Raw genomic sequence first — 11,733 nt, 5'->3', positions numbered from 1 at the left:
CACAAGCCTAAGGCAAGCATCATCCTCAATGGGGAAAAACTAAGAGACTTCCCTCTAAAAACAGGGATGCGACAAGGATGCCTACTCTCTCCACTTCTGTTCAATATAGTACTGGAAGTACTTGCAATAGCGATTAGGCAAGAAAAAGATATTAAGGGCATTCAGGTAGGAAAAGAAGAAATAAAGCTCTCACTATTCACAGATGATATGATAATATACTTAGAGAACCCTAAAACCTCTACCAAGAAACTCCTAGAAACAATAGACTCATACAGTAAAGTTGCAGGCTATAAAATCAATACCCAAAAGTCCATAGCTTTCCAATGTTGCTCATCGATTTGTTTGAGCGGGCACCAGTAACGTCTCTCATTGAGAGACTTATTGTTACTATTTTTGGCATATCCAATATGCACGGGTAGCTTGCCAGGCTCTGTTGCGCAGGCTAGATACTCTCGGTAGCTTGCCAGGCTCTCCGAGAGGGGCGGAAGAATCAAACTCGGGTAGGCCGCGTGAAAGGCGAATGCCCAACCTCTGTGCTATCGCTCCACCCTGATGGCTTTCCTATACGCAAATAATGAGAGAGAAGAAAGCGACATGATAAAATCAATCCCACTCACAATTGTACCTCAAAAAATCAAGTACCTCAGAATCAGTTTAACTAAGGAGGTAAAGGACTTGTATAATGAAAACAACAAAACACTACTTCAGGAAATAAAAGAGGACACGAGGAAATGGAAAGACATCCCCTGCTCATGGGTTGGAAAAATTAATGTTGTCAAATTGGCAATACTCCCCAAAGCATTGTGCAAATTCAATGCGATCCCTATAAGGATACCCTTGACATTCTTCAAAGAAATGGAGCAAGCGCTCCTGAAATTCATATGGAATAATAAGCCCCCACAAATAGCTAAAGCAATTCTTGGGAAAAAGAAAATGAGAGGAATCAACCTCCCCAACTTCCAACTCTACAAAGCGGTAGTCATTAAAACAGCGTGGCACTGGAACAAAGGCAGAGCTGCAGTCCAGTGGAACACGGTTAAATACTCTGACCTCCACCCCCCCCCCCCCAGATATTCGATCATCTAATCTTTGATAAGGGAGCAAGAACTGTGAAGTGGAGCAAGGAAAGTTTGTTTAACAAATTGTGCTGACAGTGACTACTCTTAATAAACTATCCAGGGACAGTTTCCAATGCTCACTAATTTGATAAAGGAAAAATTGCTGGAAGATTTGAAATACATTTATTAATTTATAAAATATTATAAACTCCAAGGATCAACTAGACAGGTGAAATTTCCATAGGACAATGTCAAACATTGTGATTATATTCTTTAAAAACATTTGATAGGAACGCATCTTTAAATAGGGAAGAAATTCCAAAGAACTTAAATCATAGTTAATTATAGCTAATGTAATGTTAGTTTCTTTACAAGAATAGTCCACCAGGGTGATAAGTTTCTTTGGCTTGAGATACAGCTCAGCATAAGCTAAAACTAGTTCATTAATAGCTATAACTAGACTCAATATCATTTCTTAAATTATACCATAAAAATAACCTCAAACTCTCTCATTGTGTGTCAAGTTCTGTTTGGGAAGTATTTAACAAGAAAAGAAAAAGTCAGTATAGTTTTTTAGTTATGAAAAAAGTGAGTCAGATAATTGCTAAAGGAATACCAAGATCCTATTGTCTTCTCATTAAAAATAAATTTCTTAAAACTTTATTAGTTAAATAAAAATCATGCTGAGTATTTGATTATTCGTTGCCATAATTAATTCCTTTAATACATCTGGCAAAGCAAGTGCTATTACCTGCATTAGACACACACACACACACACACACACACACATACATACACCATGTAGCGTCATTCCCTCCCTTCCTCATGTAGCTGAGGTTCAGAAAGGTTAAATAACCTGGAATGAGGTTCTTAGTAGTAAACTGAAACTTGGAAGTCAAACGCCATAACACATGCTCTTAACTAGAAATCTATACTGGTTTTAACAAATGGAGAGTATTTAGCTGAAGACTATATTACAACGTTTTATGGACCCTTTGAGGTGTTTAATAACTTGTAAATTAGTTTTAGTGATTTATATAAACCTCAAGTTGAGACCACAAACAATACCTTATATGGAATTCTTAACCATTTGTATGAAACAATCATCTTCATATTCTTTAAAAAAAATCCTGGATTACTCTTAAAAAATAAAAAGTATTTAAAAGAGCAATTGAGCCCCATTTCTCCGCGCCCGCACCCCCAGAATGACTGACGAAGAGGAAGGAGCTGCTTGGGACACCGGCAGCCCACCAGCAACCTGCAGTATGTGACTTGAGAGTTTCCGCCAGGTCCCCCGAGCGGGGGCCTGGCGTTTCTCTTTTTTTTTTTTTTCTTTAATCTATCTCTCTTCCCCTCAACCTCTGGGCACAGCACAGCATCTATCCCACTTCTGAGCACAAAATGGAGAGACGCACCCAAGTGCGCGGCGCGGCTGGCGGGGGATCGAGGGCGGGGAAGTACCGGTCTCCGCCCACATCGGACACTTAAAGAGAGTGCAGCCACGTGGGCTTTCCCATTTCTCCGCGCCCGCACCCCCAGAATGACTGACGAAGAGGACGGAGCTGCTTGGGACACCGGCAGCCCACCAGCAACCTGCAGTATGTGACTTGAGAGTTTCCGCCAGGTCCCCTGTGCGGAAATCTCTCTCTCTCTCTCCTTCAACTTTCTCCCTGGACTTTAGACAGAAACCCAAAACCGCGCGGCCGCTGCCGCGCGACTTAATGTCATCTTAGTATCAGCAGTATGTAATGGTTCCTTCTTAATGGGTCGGACTTTTGTGGGTGATCCTAACAAGAATAGTAAGTATTTTGTTGAAATATTGAAGGCAATCAAAATGGTAGCCATCTCTCTAGACTGAACTAAGCTATATCCCCACGCTGGCTGAGAAGAAATATCCTTCTTTCTCGGGAAGAAACGTGGCGTGGTGTCAAACATAGTGTGATGTCCATTAAGCAAACAGACCTGGTGGCGTGGGAATGGGAAATAAGGGGAAAAATTAGGTACATGGACCAGTGGGACGCTGGTGGTATCTCGAGCCGGAGCCGATATCAGCGCAAGAGCTTTGGTTCCAGAAACTGCTTCCAGACACTCTACTAGACTATCAACTAAGCCAGAGCCCCACGCCGGCTGATGACGGGAAATAACCATCCTCTTCAGTTTTTTTTTCCCTTTGTCAGACAGCGTGGCGATTACTAAACAGGCGTGAACTCGGTGGCGCGGGGCAAGGGGGAAAAAGAAAAGTTATGTAACAAACAGCAGGACTTAATATCTCTATATGCTTAGTAATGGAGAATTATCAAATGCCTCATTGGCAATAGGACTGTCTTTTTCTTTTTGGGGGGAAACCCCAGCAACGGTAGTGAGTTGTGTGTTGAAACATGGAATGTAATCGAGATAAGCGCAAATGAAGTGAAACCTATCACGTATAAGGGTGGGGACTAGGGAGGTGGGAGGGGGCGGCAGATAGACTGGGGGGGTTGGGAATGTAAGATGGGCACTGGTGAAGGAAGGGGTATTTGAATATTGTATAACTGACATAATCCTGAGAACTTTGTAACCCTCCACTTGGTGATTCAATAAAAAAAAAAAAAATAAATAAAAAATAAAAAATAAAAGAGCAATTGAGAGGAAAAGTGTACTAGTTTGACTTATGGAGAAAAATTCCTTAACAATTATTGCCAGTTGTAGAATATTTTCGGTTGAGTTAAATCTTATTCTCATTTCAAACTTGCATGGTAGGCAGTATTTTACTGATTAGGACTTGAAACTGAGAATCATTAAACAACTTGCAGAGAGTCACTTTAATAATTTCTCCCATACCATAGTGACTACTTAAAATCAATCAGTAAAACTTAGTGATTAAAATTACTTTCAAGGTATCTTAATTGGCCTTTCCAGGCTCTACCAGCCCTCAAACATCCTATTCATGTAAGGCGTATGTGGGAAACATCTGTGCAATCCAATTTAAAAATATCATTAATTTTTTTTTGGAGTGGGGGAGATAGTCTACATTAGGTGGTGCTCAGGGCTTATTCCTGGCTCTGTGCTCAGGAATGACCCATAGCAGAGCTCGGAGGACCATTTAGGGTGGCAGGGATTTGAATCCTGGTTGAGGCTACTGCAGTCACTACTTACGCAAGCCTCTTTCTACGTGTACTATCTTTCTGGCCCTAAGATTATTTTTATGATATGAAGCAAAAATAAATAAATAATTGAATCTAATAACCACAGTGGTTTTCCTGGCTCATGCTTGAGAAATCCTGACCGCAAGAAAGGAAGAATAATCATTTAGGTAAACAAATAAAACACATGAAAGTTATTCTTGGAGTATTATATCTACTACATTTTTTGGTCTACTTTAATACACTTATAACAGTAATTATGAGGTCTTGGTGAGATAGTTTAGTGGATAATGAGCTTAACTTACATACAGTCAACTTAAGTCCAATTCCAGGAACTCTATATGGTCATCCTGAGCCATCCAGGAATGATTCATGAACACAGAACCAGGATTAAGCCCTGGGCACTGCCAGTTATTGCCCATTAATCAAAACAAACTATTATTATGACTAGTTGGCAAGATATTTGTCCTAAGCAAACATGGCTCAAGAAATTCTGGCAGTACAAGGACTATGAACAGAATATATAATAAATTTATCTATAGAAACTGGTATTAAAACAAAGAACAGAGCCAAGTATAAAGGTAACTTAAATGTTACCAATAGCATGATTTAGTAAACACCTGGTGATTGTGTTACTTAAAAACATTGTAAGAGGAAATTGAGTGATAGTAGAGTGGATAGAGTGCTTTCCTTGCATGTAGCTGACCAGGGTTTGATCCCCCACATCCCATATGGTTCCTCAAGTACTGCCAGAAGTAATTCCTGAGTACAGAGCCAGGACTAACGCCTGAGCATTGCTGGGTGTGTCACAAAAGGCTAAAAAAAAAGCACAAAAAAGAAAATATTGTAAGATACCTGAGGAATTTTGATGAGCAAAAATTCCATCAGGAAAGAGAAATTTTTTCTCAGAAAAATGCCAAGGAAGACCTATACAGAATTAATCTCTAGGATTACTATCACTTGTCTTTCTGGGTTTTCTATGATGGCATAACACATCACCCCATTAAGTGCCTTTGTGCAATAATAAACATTTATTGATCTTATAAAATGCTGGAGCAATAGCACAGTGGGTAGGGCGTTTGCCTTGCATGCAGCCGACCTAGGTTCAATTCTTCCGTCCCTCTCGGAAAGCCCGGCAAGCTACTGAGAGGATCTCGCCTGCATGGCAGAGCCTGGCAAGCTACCTGTAGTGTATTCAATATGCCAAAAATAGTAACAACAAGCCTCACAATGGAGACGTTACTGGTGCCCGCTCGAGCAAATCGCTGAAAACAGGACGACAGTGCCGCAGTGCTAAAATCTATGGATGTCATAATTAGAACCAGCACAGATGGTCAGCTCTGTCTCAGACTCTGCAATGAGATTATATGCAGAGATATCATCTGGGCCACAGAATCTGAAGATTTGAGAATTGAAATGTCAATTTCCCATGTGGGTTATTTAGAGCCTTCAGGTTAGTTCTGTTTGAATTTTTCAGGTTTATTTTTGGATCACATTCATAGATGTTCAAGAATTACTCTTCTCTCTGTGCTCAAGTTTATAAGATTGTGTTTATAAGTTAGGGGGCTCAGTGGTGTAGCAAATCAAACCCAGGTCAGCCCCTTATCAACAATGCTCTCCCTCCACCCTTGTTAGTCCTAGTTGACTAGTTGACTGTTAGTCCTAGAGGCCTCACTTTCTGTTCTTGCTATCCTTTCCATGGGGTTGCTTCTGTCTTAAAAACATAGAGTCGGAATGCAAATTCCCAGTGATCAAGGAAAATATTATCCTTTTTAAGACCAATAAGTCACTTGCCATGACATGTGCTCTAGTCTTTTAATCATATATCACAACCATGAGTATGTGTGTAAGAGAGCTGTAGAAGGGGATAAATGTAAGTTGAGAATCAATAGAGTGACAGGAGACTGGCTTCCCTCCCCCATTTTCCATCTCCTCCTAACAACATTAAAAATTAATTCATCATTAATATTATTGGTCACTATCCATATGAGTAAAGTTTGGAAATCTAAGTCCAATTCACAGTTGTTAAAATGTAAGTGATCTAGGCTTTGTTGCATATTTAAATATTAATCAAACCTTGTCACTTATTCACACTGTGACTATAATATTCACTAAATACCTTGCAGTATTATATTCACCATGTTATATAAATTAAATACCAGTCATATGTCAAGAATATACAGGAATTAGAGAAATTTATTATCATCATTACTACAGTATCTTCATATCTCAGATAAAGAGGTTGAAACAAGAGAATTTAAAGCACATGTTTCTGGGAACAGATCTGAGAATTGAACTTATATTGATTTTAGTCCAAACATCTTCTACGTTGTGTATCTTGTTTCTGTTATGGAAAAAACTACCCTTCAGAATTATACCATCAACAAGTATGTAAGTCTGCAAACCCCTTGAACACTGAAACTTTGTATTTAAATTAATGTTTAAATATTTTATGTATAGGATATTAATGTATATGTAATCCATTTTGTTTATCATCATCATCATCATCATCATCATCATCATCATCATCATCATTATCATCATCATCATCCTGTTGATCCTCGAATTTCTCTAGCTATCTCAGTAATGTCTCCATTCGTCCTAGCCCTGAGATTTTAGAAGCCTCTCTTTACTCGTCCTTTCCAATGGTGCCTCATTGGAGGCTCTTTCAGGGTCAGGGAAATGAGACCCCGCATTGTTACTGGTTTTGGCATATTAATACACCATGGGGAGCTTGCCAGGCTCTCTCATGTGGGCAGGAAACTCTCAGTAGCTCCCTGTAGGAGAACATGGCAAGCTACCGAGATTTTGTTTATAAGTTCTTTAATAATGATCTTTTAAGATTTATAATGTAAATATACTTTTTTAAAATAGCATTTAGGGCCTGAGTGATAGAGTGGGTGGGGTGCTTGCCTTAGCAATGCATGTGGCTGACCTAGGTTCAGTCCTGACACCCATTAAGCCCTGCAAGGTGAGATCCTTGAGTTCAAAGCTATGATTAAGACCTGAGCACTGTCAGGTATGGTCCAACCCTCCAAAATTTATAATTTTGACAAAAGCAATAATGTTTTTACACATGATACATTTTCTGAAGCTTTACTACTTTCTGTGCTGCCTTCCAAACAAGCAGCAACATAAACATGACCACTCTGTACTTATGGCAGAAAATAGTGATGTCTGGCTCATCAAAGTAAGAAGCATGGTTTATCAAGATAACCATAAATTACTTTGGATATGAAGTGTAAAAGACATATCCAAGGCACCATTTGAAAAGGAGGAATAGGAGAAAATTAAGGCGAAGTGTAGGGTTGCAGAATTTTAAATATGAGCAAAATGAGATTTAATACTTTTTCTTTCAGCCATTGGTACTCACATTTTCAAATTTTTTATTTACATTATGTTCTACTAAAATATGGAATTGGCGCTGGAGCACTAGCACAGCAGGTAGGGCGTTTGCCTTGCATGCGGACGACCCGGGTTCTAATCCCAGAATCCCATATGGTCCCCCAAGCACCGCCAGGAGTAATTCCTGAGTGCAAGAGCCAGGAGTAACCCCTGTACATCACCGGGTGTGACCAAAAAAAGAAAAAAAATAATAAAATATGGGATTAATTCCTTTAATAGCAAGAGAAATATATTTTGCTAAAGCTATATTTTCTATTGCAATCATTATAGATCAACTTTTACATAATACATTCAATTATTGGCAAAATTTAATTTTTCTAATAAACATTATATTTACCTTTCCTTGACAAAAATACATTTAATATGGGTTTCAAATGCAATCTTTAAATCCATGGTCTAGGATAGTTGTATCTCCAATGTGCTTATGTTTATTCAAGGCTATAGGAGAGTAAGCCATGGAGAGCTATTGCAATAAAATGATTTTGGTGATGAGAAGAAAATGAAACAGCTGGGACAAGATGAAGCCATGGACTCCAGGGAAAATCAAATTCATGTCCACACAAATGCTCTTTACTAGTTGACTCATTGAAAAACAAATACAATTTATTAGATAAAATTGCTGTAGTGAATGTTATTTTTTTTAGAATCACTGGTGGACCACAGCTGAATATTATAAAAATAGCATAATACAGATTTTTAATCATGCTGATTACTGATTTTTTTTTACAATTTACTGCTAGGTCTGTTAAAAAAAAGCAATTACTCGCTGTTTCATTAGAATTGATGAAAATGTGAAACCCAATATATAATGAATTATGAGTTCATTTTCTGTTCTTCCTTTTTTTTTTTCTGGTGTCGACTTTCAACACATAGTAATTTATAATGCATTTCCTTCCAATTAGGCTAAGTTAAAATTTGAAGTAAAGTAACCATGATTCCTCTGTTCTTTTATTTAATTCTGATGGCCACAAAGATACCCAACTTTTATCCAATGCTGAATGAGAAGCAAGTTCTAGCAGGTTATCACTGAGAGAGGCCAGGACTGTTTTTATTTTAATAGAATGTTTGTATTTGGTTATCTTATTCTATACTCTGTGTGTGTGAGTGTGTATTTAAATGTATGTGTACACTTTTTTTCTCTGCCAGAGAGGTGAGACTGCACTGTGGGTTTTTCTCTGGAGGCCTATTGTCCTGGCTGGATATGTATGACAGGTTTAGACATTAAATGGCTTTAAGCTTGTCAAAGAAAGGTTATTAAAAATGTCCCTGCCTTTCAGTCTCTGTGCTCAGTAGGAGCCCAAATGCAGTCCTAAGGGGCCGTCTTTCTATTTAGTCATGTCATTTGGCTCTTTGCCTATAGCAAAAAATGAGACACCATCTGTTATTTCTCACTAATGGCTGTCGGTCCCGGGCTTGCCTGGCTCACTATGCTTATCCATTTCCCACCAGCAGCTGGACACAGTTTCTCTAACACAGCTCTGTTGAGAAGTGGGTTTCATTATCACATGGGCTAAAGGCTGAGGAAATGCTCACCCACTTTATAACATTATTCAAATCTAAATTATTGTTATTAACACCACAAAAATCTTTATAATTGTTTATTCTGTTAAGGTGATCCAGAGTCCATGTAAAGCTCGCATGGATAATAACATACAAGCCTCTGTTGGTAATAACAAAGGCTTGCATTCAAAAGTTAGCATGAGTTGCCCCTTTTATTCTTGCAAAACCCTATGAACTAGATGTTTTCCTCCAGTTTATAGATGAAAGACAAACACATCAAATTTATGTGGCCTACTCAACTCCATAGTCACATGGCACAGGTTTAGATTTCTCCCAGTTCAAATCTTCTTCCGGAATTACACTTTCAATCCTATACTATTGCTTCTCCAGGTAATATGCTGGGCTTTTTATGGCTATAGTCTGAAAATTAAGTTAAAAAATTACTACATGCTGGAAGCAAATTATTTTCCCTTGGGCAATCTTTAATATCTGCACTTAATTGTGATAGAAAAATAAATACCTTCTGTTTAGCTTTAAGAGCCATGGTGGATTTCCAGCTATGCAGTTAGCCTTGCAAAAAATTTACTTTTAGTTTGTGCATGGGGAATCAGAACCTAATGAAGACCTGTAATGTCATCCTGCTGTCAGGCTCTCCCAAGCAGCGCTTACCTGGAAAATGTTGGCTGGAACACCACTTATCTTCAGAGTCATAATGTCTTTTCCATTTCAAAACTCACCATGGGGCAATGCTTGGAAGGCAAACATTTATTATACAGTAACAGGTGACTGTTGTGTTAGACTAAAAGTATGGCAAACTTTTCAGAAAGGATATATTTTTATCTATTATATAACCATATTTGGCAACCATCAAGGCAGTAGCTCAGGGGTCAGGAGATACATCTTGCATGCAAAAAGTCTAGACTTTGATTCCGAGCAGCACATTCAAAACACCCCGAGAAATATCAGTTGTGACCCTGCTTGCCCACTGCTGGGATCTACCAGAGACAGGTGGACAGGTAGAGCATTGAGCAGACCTGGATAGTTGGCCAAGTATAGCTGGGAGTGGCCTCTAGGACCTCTATATAATGCTTAGGAGGTGCCCCCCCCCTCTCAAATCATCATTTTTGGGTTTCAGTTTTAGAAGAAAACTGCAAATTCTGAAATAGATAAATAATATTGGCTTGATTTTCTTTGTAAATTCAAATCAAAATTGCTTCTGGAAAGCTTCACGATGCTTAGTGTGAAGGCAAAATTGAACTATTTTGTTAACTATCAGTTTGAGCAATTTTTTGTTGAACATTCAGTTGTAAGCTGGGAAAACTATAAAATATTGCAAACTGTTAGAGTTGCCGAGTTGTTAATAGAATTTCAAGAAAAGGAAGCTTCTATTGTCAAATGCTCTTAGGCATGCAAAGAGTTACTGGAAAAAATAAACAAATCCTTTACACTTTCTAGTATTTATGTCCAGTCTTAATCCCAAAGGCAAAAGATTGGTAATATTTACTACTCTATATTTCCATAATAATTCCATTTATAGTTTACACAGCTTTTTAAATTCCAGTGAATATGCATTGTAAAATATAAGATATTTCAAACTCATATTTATGTTTTTTAACCTCCCCAGTTAGCAGGTCCTCTATCATATTCTCAGTTGTTTCAAGCAAAAGTTTTTGAACACCATTCATGTATAATTTTCAAACTTCACACATCTAACAAATACTATATATTCTATTTCCTAACAGAACCTTAGTAATGATGTCTTTTTCATTCTCATTTGTCAAATCTCATTTCATGTCATTATTTCATTTTTAATCTCCAGTGTAATAAGTTCTGAACCAACCCCTTCGATTTTCATCTCTGTATTATGACCAGACCAACCTTTGGGGTTTTCTTGTCTTGTATTGTTTTCACTTGGGGGTTGCACCCAGTGATGCTCAAGTATTACTCCTGGCTCTGCATCTATAATCACTCCTGGTGGTACTCAGGGGAATAAGTGGGATGCTGGGGATCAAACCTGAGTCTTCTGTGTACAAGGTAAACATCCTACCTATTGGACTATCTCCCCAGTCCCCAAATATTTCATTTTTGTTTTGCTTTGTTTAGGGGCCATATCTGGCCATGCTCAGGGGGTACTCCAGTTCTGTAGTCAGGATTTATTCCTGGCATTTGGGATGCCTGGGATTGAATTCCAGTTGGTTGCATGCAAGGCAAGTGTCTTACCCATTGTGCTATTGTTTCAGCTTAGAACAATCTTTGTAAAATACAAATTGGGTTTTATAAATCAGGTTCCCACACGATTGCACATATTTTCTGTAGTGACCAAAAAAAGCCATCCACTTCAAGACAACTTTTAAAATTTGTGAGTAATCTCACTCAAGCTAATATCTCCCACACTTTGTATAATTTAACTCTATTGAGCCTCTCAAGGTTTTTCAAATATAGAGTGCCCTTTCCTCATACACAAGTGTTTTATTTGTTTAAAAACTCTGTAATGTCCACTTACCTGTTTAGCCCACTGTCTGGTGAAAACATCACCTTTCCCGAAGACTGTGACTTAACTCATCTCTTTCAGTATGATTGTTGGGTTCTCTAGGAGCAATTGTATATCTGGATTTTTTATTAGATAAAATTACTTATATGGTTTTTTT

Source organism: Sorex araneus, chromosome 6 (assembly GCF_027595985.1).
Source record: "Sorex araneus isolate mSorAra2 chromosome 6, mSorAra2.pri, whole genome shotgun sequence".
In the NCBI taxonomy this organism is placed as follows: Eukaryota; Metazoa; Chordata; class Mammalia; order Eulipotyphla; family Soricidae; genus Sorex; species Sorex araneus.
The sequence above is the reverse complement of the archived record's forward strand: the minus strand, read 5'-3'. Positions refer to the sequence as shown.